Genomic DNA, 14,312 nt, shown 5'->3' with positions numbered 1-14,312 from the left:
TGATGAGACCCCCTGCTGAAGTGTTAGCTAGCCTGGCCTCGGAGTCTCTCCTCCCCGGCTTTCCCTTTCAGACTCCTGCCCCTGAGGGCTCGGAGCCCCGGAGACACCGGGACCCTGCAGAGGCCCGGGTCCCGGTTTACTCTTGGTCATGTCTTATCCAAATGTTGTAGCTTACTTGTGCTTAAATCCAAAACAACAACAACTTTTATATAAGCAGTATGAGGTGTTTGAAATCTGCTGCAGAGGCATTTCATTAATAACCTGGTTACTCCACTACAACCATTTGACAGCTCCATTTACTAGTTATTTACTACAGATGCAGATTTTAGATACAAAACAATAATGATCATTTTATAAAATAATTATTAAACGAACCACAAGTATATAAAATACTTGAAATTACCTCCAACTCAACATCGACATTAACACATCACATTGCTCCTTACACATTAATGCAATATATATATTAGGGCTGTCAAAGTTAACATGTAATATCGCATTAATGCAAATTTGTTTTAACGCCACTTATTTCTTTAACACATTAACGCAATCGATCTTTAAGGGATCCATCGGTACCAACCATGTCGTACTAGTTTGTCGTGAAGGAGGCTAAATAACGCTCCAAATTTTCGCTAAATTCTGTCGAGGAAAAAACTGTCTTGGCCGTTTTCAAAGGGGTCCCTTGACCTCTGACCTCAAGATATGTGAATGTAAATGGGTTCTATGGGTACCCACGAGTCTCCCCTTTACAGACATGCCCACTTTATGATAATCACATGCAGTTTGGGGCAAGTCATAGTCAAGTCAGCACACTGACGCACTGACAGCTGTTGTTGCCTGTTGGGCTGCAGTTTGCCATGTTATGATTTGAGCATATTTTTATGCTAAATGCAGTACCTGTGAGTACAACGAGCTTTAGGGCCACATTGAGGAAAAAAATTATCTGAGATTTTGAGAATAAAGTCATAATATTACGAGAATAAAGTCATAGGTGTACGAGAAAAAAAGTCATAATATTATGAGAATAAAGTCATAATATCATAAAGTAGTAATTTTACGTGTTATTTTAGAGGGGTAATAGAGCAGTGTGCTGCCTCCGTGAAAATGAGGAACGTGGAGCATCTTGTGAAGTTATACTTTAGTTTAGGTTTCATAAATAACAAAATACTTTATCTTTTGGCACATCAGCACCACATTATCATCAGTATCAGTATCAGTAATGAAAAGATTGTTCAAGAAACTGCCTTTAATCCAAAGAAAGAACCACACAGAACTGCTGGGGAAATTGACTCTTTTGTGGAGGAGGAAATTACTTTTTTCTCGTAAAGTTATGATTTTATTCTAGTAATATTACAACTTTTTTTTCTGGAAATATCATGACTTTATTCTCAAAATCTCAGATTTTTCTTTTCCCTAAATGTGGCCCTAATACTCCGTCGTATGTGAGGGTTTCTGGATAATATCTGTCAATGTTTTGTGTTGTTAACTGATTTCCAATAATACATATATACATATATTTTCATAAAACAAGCACATTTGCCCACTCCCATGTTAAGAGTATTAAATACTTGACAAATCTTTCTTTAAGGTACATTTTAACAGATAAAAAATGTGCGATTCATCACAATTGAATATTTGAATTGATTGACAGCCCTCTATATATATATATATATATATATATATATATATATATATATATATATATATATATGTATATATACGTATATATACACACACACACACACTCTTAAAAGGGTCATTCCCCATGACAAGCAACATTTGAATGCAGGACTTGTAGGGTAAGAAAGTATTTTCACAGTGGGATACTGCTACTTATACTTACCAAGTAGAAGATCTGAATACTTCTTCCACCACAGGTTATTATAAAATAAGTAGGCACCTGATTTGAGAGGGAAAATTAAGATTAAATAAAAATGACATGAAGCTTCACAGTGATAAATACTGTAAACGTTGGTGGTTGCTCTGTATCAAACCAATGGTGTTGCCATTGGCCACGAGAACAGATTGAAGTGTTTTTTATCTCATGTTTATACTCTATTCGATGTTATATGCCTGAGTATGATAAGGCATGAAATCCTCCCAGTGTACGGTTTGCTTTGATGACAAAAACATGACATATGACCTGTTTTTAGACTTATAAAGAAACTAAGAAACACTTATCAACTGCCTACCGAACCTCAATGAAGAAGCCTACAAAATAACTTTGGTTAGTGTTTGGAGGCTTCACATGGGAGACTTATGACATGAGGTGACACAACAGCCAGCCTCTTGTGGTTGCCAAGGTAGACGTCATGGCGACCATGGGATCGGCTGCAGGCTCGGAGGGACGTCCGGCTGTGATGGGGCGCGTGACATGATACTCAACAATCAGACGCCATGACAACCTGGCAACAATGCTGTCGATTCAGCAGCCGGACTGTATGAGGAGCTGCAGAGAGGGGACAATACACACAGTTAGGTGTTACCGGATCAAAGGCTGTATTTGAATACCTGCAGAGGAAAAACAGGAGGGAAAAATATCATCCTAAAGTATTTCAGAACTGTCTATTTATCTCTCTCTCATGCACAAATATTAAGTTGTGCTGACTATTATACAAGTAAAAGACATATATTTAGCTCTTTGTAAAATATTTACTTAATAATACAGTAATGATGTTCAGACAGGAAATGAAGACACTCCAGGGGGCGCCTTAATATTACTTACCGGGGCTACGTATGTTTTGGAGGCCCCTTCCCTGCCTTCACAATATGCCAACTTTAATTCAGAACCGCGTCAATGGACATCGACAAATATTAAATGAAGTGTCCTCCTAATCAGGGTCGTGTCTAGAAGGTAACCCACAAATTGCAAAATCTGATCGGAGATCTGCAAAAACCGCTGCCCGACGACCTATCCTAACCATAACTATTCGAGGTTAATGCGCATCCTTAACAATGTCGCGAAAGTTTCTCCAATTTGCTGGTTGGTCTGGTCTGGTGGCGATAAAGACCGTTTTATCAGTGCTTATCATCGTGCATTAGTAAACACAGATCCGCTCCAGCATGTATGATGTAACGTTGCTGATATTGTAGGATGTGAACATTGTATCGATACATTACAGGACCCTCATTCTCATTCTCTTCTCATGCCGCGCGTCGTCGGCTCGTCCAGCCATTCGCGTTTTTACATTTTCGCGTCGGCCATCATATTTCTCCGACACGCTTGGCATACGTGAGAAGTTTCAGTTGGTTACAATCTGCAACCTCACTGCTAGATGCCGCCAAATCCTACACACTGCACCTTTAAAATAGAATTAAATGAGATTTTAAAATATTAGATCAAATGAAAAAAAGAAATACAAATAGATGAAAAATGATAATAGACATTTTAAAACATTAGATAAAACGAAATAAAAATACAAATAGACGAAAAATGATAATAGACAAGAAATACAGTTATGGAGCAGTTACAGTGCAGTAATAAGTTGCTTCAGATTCAATAAGGGAAATAAAAGTACAGAGAAATAAATCAATCAAATGCATAAAAGAAGCGCAGAGTTTTTAGTGGTTAGATTTGGGTCACGTTTAAGATCATCAGGAAGTTGGTTCTGCTTCCTAAAGATCCAGGAGACCTACTGGGTATTTTGGGCCCAGCTTGTTAAAGCTGAAGTAGGCAAGATTGGAGCAAATATGATTAAGAAAGGTTATTTTTATTAAACGGTCGCTATATCGTGACAGTAGTACATGAAACAGGTAACCTGAAAAAAAACCTGTTCCTCTGTGTCCTCTGGTGCTCCTAACGCCATCTGCAAGATTTCACAGACCGGAGCACAGCCAATAGGAACGCTCTCTCTCTCTGAAATGACCTGTGATTGGTCAAAGTCTCCCGTCACGGGCTAGATGTTATAAATCCTGAAAACAGAGCCATGAGGAGGTGCAGAAGTCTAGTTTTCTCTCAGAACACTTGAATTACAATATGCTGAAAGATTATTATGGAATATTTGCCCAATGATGCCAAAAATATTCTGCCTGCTGCCACTTTAAGTGATTTATAAACCAGCATCACCCCTATAATATTTTCTATAACTAAATGGAAGCCAAGGTCTAAGAACAGGAGCCATATGTGTTCTGACTGTGCTGCAGTTGGGATTTTCAGGGGAGACCAGAGAAGAGACCTACAACAGTCCACCCTGCTGGAAGTGAAAGCAAGAATTAGTTCCTCTAAATCTTGTCTGGACAAGAGACCTCTCAGTCCTACTGTATTTGTTTGAGATGATAAAATGCTGATTTAGTTATTACCGTAATGTGTCTGCTGAAACTCAGGCATGAGTCTACATGTCTGGTCAAACTGATAAATATCAATATAAGTATTTGCCAGATTTACTAAATAGTCAGACACTTAAAAATAACAATTGTCTTTACCCTCTACTAACTAAGAACAACTCTGATCTGCCTCTCAATTCAAAATGACACAAAGTTCAACCAGGCCTACACTGCCACCATGTGGTAGCGCTGGAAAATAAAAACAAAATTTAAAATTTTGTTTTAAATTTCTTTCCATAATCTGCAATGTCCTGGAGATATTCTAACTGTTGATGCACATTACCAAGCAACTCTCACAGTTTCAACTCATATAAGCATCCAATAACAGAAGACAGATGTTGACTTACATTAATGTATGGTAAAGGTGTGGTGAGATGCCGCATCTGTGTTGTTGTGTCCAATCAGTGGTTCAATTGTAAATTCACATCAAATACTGTGTTGGCTTCCAACGACTGATGGCATGTAGAGTGTATTTGTTGTCTCAGTGTTTCCTTTTTGACTTAAACAGTGAACATTTTTGGTGTTTTTTCAGCTCGTAGAAAAAAGAAAAGACAAGATGAGATAAGATAAAATGAGATTAAACACTTTATTCTTCCCAGCAGCACAAGAAGGCTGAAGAGGTAGGAACACACATATTTAAACCATGTAAGTATATGTAAAATAAATATTTTCTAAAATTCTAAGACTATGTAAAAAATGTACATCATAATGCCATACGTCATCTTATACCATATACAGAAGTTGGTGCAAATATGTTCACTATTTGTAAGAGAGTAGCTTAAGTTGTAAATGTGCCTATATTCAACAAATTAGCCACCTGGCATCCTTAAAATATTCTAGACAATAATTAGCCTTACTGATTTAGAATAGATGTCTAAAATGCCTTTCATGGTTGGAAATATTTCTCAATAGTTGACTTTTGAATCTGCTAAAACAGTTTTGTCAAGACTGCAGTTGCTGCTTCGGTCGGGAGACTAAATGTCGACTGAACGAGGGCGAAATATTGTCTGCATCTGAGTTCTGTTCATAGAACTGAATCATTATGGAATTTCTCATTATAGTATATTGCATATGTTATATAAAAATGAATTACTAAAGGCCACACATTCCCAAAAATATGGTCACAGAACTAAATTACCCACCCAAATACTGTACTTTTTCATTGAGATTTTTTTTAATTGGTATTATTTTTGGTATTACATCATGAAAAACTAATAAACTATATAGAGATGTTATTATTATTCAACTATTTTTTTCTGTTTGATTTTATATAGATGTATCTGTTTTGTTTAGCTCTTTGTGTCCTTATTCATTGTGAGGATTGTTTTAAACCTATTAAATTATTAAATCATAATCAGCACGCCCCCTACGACTTGTGTTTGAAAGTTGTTTGCTGCTTACATTAAAGCTGAAGTAGGCAAGATTGGAGCAAATATGATTAAAAAAAGTTATTTTTATAAAACGGTCGCTATATCGTGACAGTAGTGCATGAAACAGATAACCTGAAAAAAAAACATGTGCCTCTGTGTCCTCCGGTGCTCCTAACGGCATCTGCAGGATTTCACAGACCAGAGGAATACAAGCAGTCAGAGCTGATCTGAGTCTAGTCTGCTGTCCATCAGCTGTCTATGAGAGCCGGCTGTCAATCACTCGCGAACTTTGACCAAACGGTCAAACTAGGCAGCGCTGATCAAATATGAATCAATATTATGTTACGTTAATGCCTATTTCTCTCCTCAAATGTTTTCAGAATCATCTTGTAGTGTACTGTTTAGATGTAAAATGAGCAAGTTTGTGACCGAGGAGCCATGTTGAGATCAGGTTGAGATGGCTTGAAGGAACGGCAAATTCCGGTCAAAGAACCGGAGCACAGCCAATGGGAATGCTCTCTCTCTGAAATGACCTGTGATTGGTCAAAGTCTCCTGTCACGGGCTAGAGTTTTTTAAAGCCTGTAAACAGAGCCAAGAGGAGGTGCAGAAGTCTAGTTATCTCTCAGAACACTTGAATTAGTGCCTACTGCCACTTTAAGTGGGGTCCAAGCACATTGTGTTTTACGTTGTGGGCACTAGAGGGAGCCCTCTACTCAGTCTCCACCATCTCCTGAGCTCAAATAGATAAAGCCCATTTAAACTGAGTGCAACATGAGGCCAAGGGACTGGGATTCAAATAATGACATGTCCCAGTTAGAAGATCACCTGGACAGCTCCTCCGTACCATCCAAACACACATCTGGAGTTAAGCACTGGTCCGGGGGTTCGGTCACCGTTCCCTGACCCCTTCTCTAAATTTATCAGGACTTGTGTCATCACGTGTGTCTCTCATATTTCTGCTGGCCGATGGGACCGGCTAAGAATAGAAGAGCCCTGACACAGATTAACATGCTGGTCTCTCCCTCTCACTCTTTCTAAAAAAATATTATTTTCCATCTGTCAGCTCTCACAACCATGATCCTTTCCTGTGTGTGTCTTGACCTTTTCGTATGTTTGACTACTGACCTCATCCATTGTAGTGTATGGAAGATGGGGTGGGTGGGACCTACAGTCCAAATAAACAGTTAGGGTCAAAACAATCACAACAGGCCAGAGAACACGCCAAGGTTGGATCTGTTTTAGTAAAATATTTGGTGAGCATTAAGGGGGTTGTGGTGGCTGGTAAATAACCGCCCTCTCAATTTGGATCTCTGGACCCAGATTCTGTCTGGAAAAGACTTGAGTTTACAATCAGGGGATTTCTTTGACAAGAACTTTTATCTCTGAATGTGAAGTAGCACAAGAAAGGCAAGAGAGTCCTTCAGTGACTCCGAAATGTCACATCTAATCCCGGGATGGAGCAGGATCTCCAGGATATGTGGGGTTGTCCCTCAGAGAGAGAGAGAGAGAGAGACAGTGTTGATCCAGCACTGGCCAGACACCCAATCACAGTTAGCCAACTAAAGCCTGATTGGCTGATGTGCAGGGTTACTTAAGGCCAGCTTCGCATGTAAATATAAATTGACCGTGTTGATTTGTGTGTGTGTGTGTCCAGGTCAGATCACTTAGAGTTTAGATTTGGAAAGTTACAACAGTACCTTAGATTACTTTCTCCAAACAGCAGCTGTGTTAGGCAGCATTCAGATCAGCTCAATGCAAATGCAGACACACCTCACTGCTGCAGGTAATGCAAACAGACCAAACTAAGGCTGCTGACTGAACCACACCTGTTGAAGACAAATCATTTAAAGCTGCACTGGGAAGAAGGAATAAAATATGAAACAAGATGTTTCTGAAAACATTTGATGTGAGAAATAAGCATTACAGTAATATTGATTCATATTTGATCAGCGCTGCCTAGTTTGACCGTTTGATCGAAGTTCGCGAGTGATTGACAGCTGCCTCCGTTGAATGAACAGCCAATAGGACTCTCTCTGAAATTCTCCCACCATAGATTTTTTTAAAGCCTGAAAACAAAGCCAAGGGGAGGTGCAAAAGTCTAGTTTTCTCTCAGAACACTTGAATTATTGCTGAAACATTATTATGGAATTTTTGCCCAATGATGCCAAAACATGTTTGCCTACTGACACTTTAAGGAACTATTTAGGTCCATCTCACTGCAAGGTCCAATAGTAGCTATTGTGAGGTTTTCGTTTATATCACATGATCGTCGTCAGCAGAGCAATGGACTATGTCCAGACAGTGGTGACTTTAGACTCTTTTTATGGGTGCTCAAGCACACCTAAATTTAATCTCAGGACCAATAAAAAAATATTAGAAAAACTTAAGAAATCCTTTGGTATCAACCATGTTATACTAGCTTGTCGGGAAGAAGGCTAAATAACGCTCCGAAGTTAAGTTCAATTTTGGCGAGAGAAAACTGGCATGGCCATTTCCAAGGCGTCCCTTGACCTCTGAACTCAAGATACAGTATTTGGATGAAAATGGGTTCTATGGGTACCCATGAGTCTCCCCTTTACAGACATGCCCACTTTATGATAATCACATGCAGTTTTTGGGAATGGCCATCATATACTTCCACCATAATGTTCTAAACCCTTATACACTAATGCAATTTATTTATTTTAATTAATTAATTAATTAATTAATTAATTAATTAACTAATTTATATTTATTTCTGACTAGAACGACTTGACACAGAGTGCTGAGCTGCATCTCAAATGAATCTTCATGTTCCCAGCTTTCAGATGATGTAGATCACTTCTATGTGACATACACTGCTGACCTGCTATCTCCCCCTAAACACCCCTGTACCCCCCTAAAAAACACAAAATGGGTCTGTTGTTCGTTCATGGTCCCCAGAGGATGAATTGTAATGAATTGTTTGCCGTTTTTATGTCTCAACAACTATTCTATGGATTGCGATGAAAATTGGTACAGACATGCTCCCGCAAATTTAATTTCTCCAATACATTTATGACGAAACATCTGTAAAACTATCATCCTCGGTTACTTGTACAAATGTTAGCATGTTAACATGCTAAAATAAGATAATGAACATCTTTAACATTATGCCCGCTAAACATGAGCATTGCATTGCATCATAGCATGCTGATGTTAGCATTTAGCTCAAAGCACCACTGCGCTGAGTACAGCCTCACAGAGTCATTAGCATGGCTGGACACTTTTGTCTTTTTCAAATTGAAATCTACATCCACATATACCTCATTGTAATTATCCATTAAAGCATATTTGATTGGTTTTAAACCCATATGTTTCCCCGCATCAAACTGAACACGCGGCAGCCTCCCCAGCCAACTGTAATGTGACATGGGATTACAAGGCTTGAAGAAAAGCCGCCCTCCTATTTATGCATCTCTGACGGCAGATAGTCTTTCCACAATGTCAGAACATAATGCTGGACATGAACAGCTGCGTAAACACATGGAGCCAGTTTACCCACTGAGGTGAAGAGCTTTTATGACTTTTTGTCTAGCAGTCATCATCACTGAGAGCACTTAAAACACCATAAAGTTAGTAAGCGGAGAACAACATATCTGCACTGCATCACAGATACCTGGCTAAACACACAAGATACGCCTTATCTTTACTGAGGGAGGTCCGCCTAAGAAAGCAAAAATGACCTTCATCAAGGTACACAGAGGGAAGAAGGGTGGTTCAGTGTCTAGACATTATAGGCTACCATGCCTGCTAGTGACCACAAGAGGTTGATACGGTAACAGTGAGTGAATACATGATGAATATTAGCTGTATAGGGGAGAGTGGGGTAAGATGAGCCAATTTTTACTTATGCTGTCCTCGAGGTTAGGAAAAATGAGACAGAAGCAGAATGAAAACTTGAACCTTAAATTCAGGATCTCACCTATCAAATGAAATGATCAGCATGCATCCATCACAAAGCTGTCTGGAAAAAATGACCTTCCCAAAAAAAGTGCTCCTGTGGCTCAACTTGCCCCAGGTAAGGGGTAAGTTGATCCGAGTCAGTGGGTAAGTTGAGCCATCGTGGGGTAAACTGAACATCTGAGTTTTTAAGTTTAAACCTCAGCATAAGTGTGTTAACAAACAGTTTCACAGTTATGAACTTGTGAGAACAAACCACCTGTGAGTTTCAAGACCATTTAACAATCAAAATATCATTCAATATTCGACAATATTCCAGTCGTCAAGGTTGCAGTGAAATATGAACTGTTGCTCCCTCCTTGCAGTTCCTCCAGCCTTTTGAGGTTGAGGTAGCTCCTTCAGCACATCACTCAGTGGAAAAGATGCCTCATCCTTTTCCTTGAATACAAAGGTGGGCTTCTCACGTCAAGTGTTCCCCCGGATTCTTCTGAGAAATCTTGCACTCACTTCGTTGCCCTCCAGGCTCTCAACCAAGCCAATGTAATGGTAGCTTCTGCCTTTGGATACAAAGTTTACTATGACAAAGTCACCAACTGACAGATCTGAGATGTCTGATTCACTTCTCTCATCATTAGAACTCTCATGCTCAGAAGTGTCATCAAATGGGATGGCATCACACTCTCCTCAGAACTGCTGTACGCTGTGATTTTCGTCTTGGTCTTTGGTTTGACCTAGGCCTACCTGCTAAACCCTGCTCTTTCCAGTTGTTGGGGACGGGAAGGTTGTTCTTTCTGCCAATTCCAATGCCAGTTCACAGCATTTCTTTGGAGTAAGGCCGTGGAACTGTTCAGCCAGCTTCTTGATATGGTCTGCAAGCTCCTTCTCTACCTCCTCTGTGAGGACCCTCTTTGCCTCTGCTGTTCCACTATAACCAACTGTTTTAACTTCCTTTATCTCCCTCTTCTATAAAGGTTAACACATAAAAAAATCAAACCAAGTTGTGTAACACTCAACGGTAATACCATTTTATACATCAGAGAATTAATTTGGTTAATTTATGGTGGGGTAAGTTGAGCCAGTGGCTCGGAATAATAGTAGAATATTAGTGAGCCAGTGGCTCAACTTACCCCATAGCCTTTGGCTCACTTTGCCCCATAGCTACCATTTTGGAAAAAATGGCCCAGTTTAGCAATTCAGGCTAATCTTTAGTGAAGGGATTAACATGGTGTTATACCTTTAGTAAATCACCAACATGTATAATATATTTTTTTAGACCTGGATAAATTTGCTTTGACCTAACATTCATTATTCCTGACATGCAGAAAATTTACTTTGATAGGGAAAAAACTGTTTTTGGTGTAAAAAAGTACTTACTATTTCTCCCATGTGCTTGACTCCATCACAGCAAGATAGAAATGATGGGTACTTCCTGAATTTATGGTCACATGACAAACATAATCACAGTTGCCAAGATACAGGGGGTGGGTCAACTTACCCGCTGGCTCATCTTACCCCACTCTCCCCTATGTGTCACACAGCATGCTAACTGCCCATAAGGATAAAACTAACATATTAATGTTGAGCAGATAGGCCTTTAATGTTTACCATGTTAACCATTGTAGTTTAGTGTGTAGCATGCTAATATTAGCTAACTAGCACTATAGGCTAAAGTAGCTGAGGCTAATCTTGGGAATGTTATCAGTTTTACAGGTATTTGATTATAAACCAAAGTATGGGACAATATGAAATGTGGATCTGATGATAGTTACAATTCATCCTGAGGGGAACATTGATGCCTAATTTGATAGCAATCCATCCAATCATTTTTGAGATATCTCACTCAAAAATACAAATGTCAACCTCATGATGGCACTAGAAAAGTCATTAGGATTCATACTCAGGAATAAAGTTTAATGATTTGAAATGCAGGCTTGTGTTGCTTTTATGCCAGAACCCAAACAAAACCAATCAAAGTCTGGAAACACGTTGAGGAAATGAATCCAATTTCCTCCAAGATTCCTATCTCATATTCTTGGGATGGAAAACAATATTGTTGATGATGACATTAGTGGAGGGGGTACTCTGAAGACCAAACAAACAAATAACATGTGGCCCAGTATTAACAACAGGAAAAGATAGATAAATAAGAAAGGATAATAATAATAATAATAATAGCTTGGATTTATATAGCGCCTTTCATGAAACCCAAGGACGCTTAACAAAGACATAAATAAACACAACAACTGTAACAGAAGCTAGAGGCCATAGGCCTTGGTGAAGAGGTGGGTTTTGAGGAGTCTTTTGAAGGTGTCCAGAGATGGTGCGTTGCGGAGCTCTATGGGGAGAGAGTTCCAAAGTGTGGGGGCTGTCACACTGAAGGCTCTGTCCCCAAAAGTTCGCATTCTTGTGTGAGGGATGGAGAGCTGACCCGTGCCTGAGGATCTAAGGTTCCGGGGCTGTGTGTATGGGTGGAGGAGGTCAGATAAATACTGAGGAGCCAGGGCATTGAGGGATTTGTAGGTGAGGAGGAGGATTTTGTAGGTGATGCGGGACTTGACCGGGAGCCAGTGGAGGTGGATGAGGGTGGGGGTGATGTGCTGGATGGTGATCATTAAACAACACCAAAACCACCAATCCAAATAAAAATAAATAAATATGTTGTACGAATTCTCACATGTATGTCGCTTTGGACAAAAGTGTCTGCTAAATTAAATTGTAGAATTGAAAATAAACTCATCAAATCCATCAAATGTCAGTAGCTTAGCTGAGTTTTTTTAGTGTTAAACTTTGATTCATTTATGACTTCTTCTTCTTTTTTTACTTTAACTTATAAAATATTAATGTTATTGTAAAATTTGAGCTAACACTATCAAACAACAAACATACCTATTCTATTTGTTCTGCACTTTATTGACGGCATTAAAGTTTAAGTTGAGAAATGATAAAAACTCAGACACCGAGTTTTTTATGGTTGCACCATTAGACCACATGAAAACTTTGAATTTTCTTGAGCATCATTTTATATTGTAGGTATTTATGTTCCTATAATTCAACCTGGCTCTTGTGGCACTTATTTGGCATCTTAGTTATTGTTATCATTATTATTATTATTATTATTATTATTATTATGTTTTAATCTTTGTAAACACTGGGATCTTGAGAATTATTGAACATATAGTGTACACATATTTGTAATTAGATTATTCTGTAAATTCTATCTCCCTAAGTGATGGCTTTATGGCTGTTTCCAGGAATATAATTCTGGTGGAGAAGGGTTTAATCCCTTTTCATTTATTTTTTGTCTAAAGGCTGTAAATCAAGTAAAAAGTGCGTAGGCTAATTTGTGTGCATTCGTAGACTGTAACCTCCCTCTCAGGTCACTAATAAAATCCACATTTCCAAAAACAATAGGCTAACTGAGGACATGACCTTGGTTTCCTGCCCAGGGAAATATTCTTGAGGGGGTCCAGATTTCTCTGCTGCACCCCTGAATTCAGAATCAGTTTTAAAGCTGAAGTAGGCGAGATTGGAGCAAATGTGACTAAAAAAAGTTATTTTTATAAAACGGTTGCTATATCCTGACAATAGTACATGAAACAAGTAACCTGAAAAATATCATGTGCCTCTGTGTCCTCCGGTGCTCCTAACGGCATCTGCAAGATTTCACCTACCGGAGGAAAACAAGCAGTCAGCGTTTATCTGAAGTCTGCTGTCCATCTGCCGTCTATGAGAGCCGGCGGTAAAATCACTCACAAACTCCGACCAAACGGTCAAACTAGGCAGCACTGATCAAATATGAATCAATATTATGTTACGTTAATGCCTATTTCTCTCCTCATATGTTTATAGAATCATCTTGTAGTGCACGGTTTAACTGTAAAAAGAGAAAGTTTGTGACCCAGCCGCTATGTTGAGATCAGGTTGAGATGGCTTGAAGGAACGCCAAGTACCGGTCACATGACCGGAGCACAGCCAAAAGGAACGCTCTCTCTCTGAAATTATCTGATTGTTCAAAGTCTCCCGTCACAGGAGATTTTTTCAAACCCTGAAAACAGAGCCATGAGGAGGAGCAGAGATCTAGTTTTCTCTCAGACAACTTGAATTACAATATGCTGAAAGGTTATTATGGAATTTTTGCCCAATGATGCCAAAAATATACTGCCTACTGCCACTTTAATGGCCAATGTGCACATATACAAGGCTACCATGAAATTGACTGGACAGCAAAGCTGAACAAAGATAGGCAAAACAAACACTTAACTATGTACATACAAGTAGGTGAAAAGAGATTGACATAAAGGCCTATATAAAAAGTAGGCAATATGGGCCACAATGAACAACAACATACAAGTCAGGTTGTTTCTGTAAATTGTAAACAAGATGAATAGCCTATAATAGTGTAAAGAGTGCTGGAATATTGATTGATTAAAGCAGCCTAACTGTTCACTTTGTATACCTGAAGAAGGTGGATGTTAAAAAACAGTGTGTGCTACTCAGTATAGACTAGCTGAGCCTATCATTTGTAGGTAACAGACTAGTGAAAGATAAAATAAGATATTCCTTTATTAGTCCCGCAGTGGGTAAATTTGCAGTGTACAGCAGCAAAGGGGATAGTGCAAAAAAACAGATGCATCAGCTAACTCAGTAAAAAAAAGAGCTAAACAAAATGTATCAAAATATGAACCATTTAAATAGAA

The 14,312-nt window shown here is 38.9% G+C and overlaps 1 protein-coding gene across 4 annotated transcripts in view; it reads left to right on the top strand.

Moving 5' to 3' along the window:
• The window catches only part of LOC141773667 (echinoderm microtubule-associated protein-like 6), a 512,018-nt gene that overhangs the window by 268,185 nt on the left and 229,521 nt on the right, over positions 1-14,312 (top strand). The gene's annotated exons all lie outside the window — the stretch shown is intronic.

This window comes from Sebastes fasciatus, chromosome 9, assembly GCF_043250625.1.
Source record: "Sebastes fasciatus isolate fSebFas1 chromosome 9, fSebFas1.pri, whole genome shotgun sequence".
In the NCBI taxonomy this organism is placed as follows: Eukaryota; Metazoa; Chordata; class Actinopteri; order Perciformes; family Sebastidae; genus Sebastes; species Sebastes fasciatus.
Note: the sequence above shows the minus strand (reverse complement) of the source record. Positions and strands in the feature narration are given on the sequence as shown.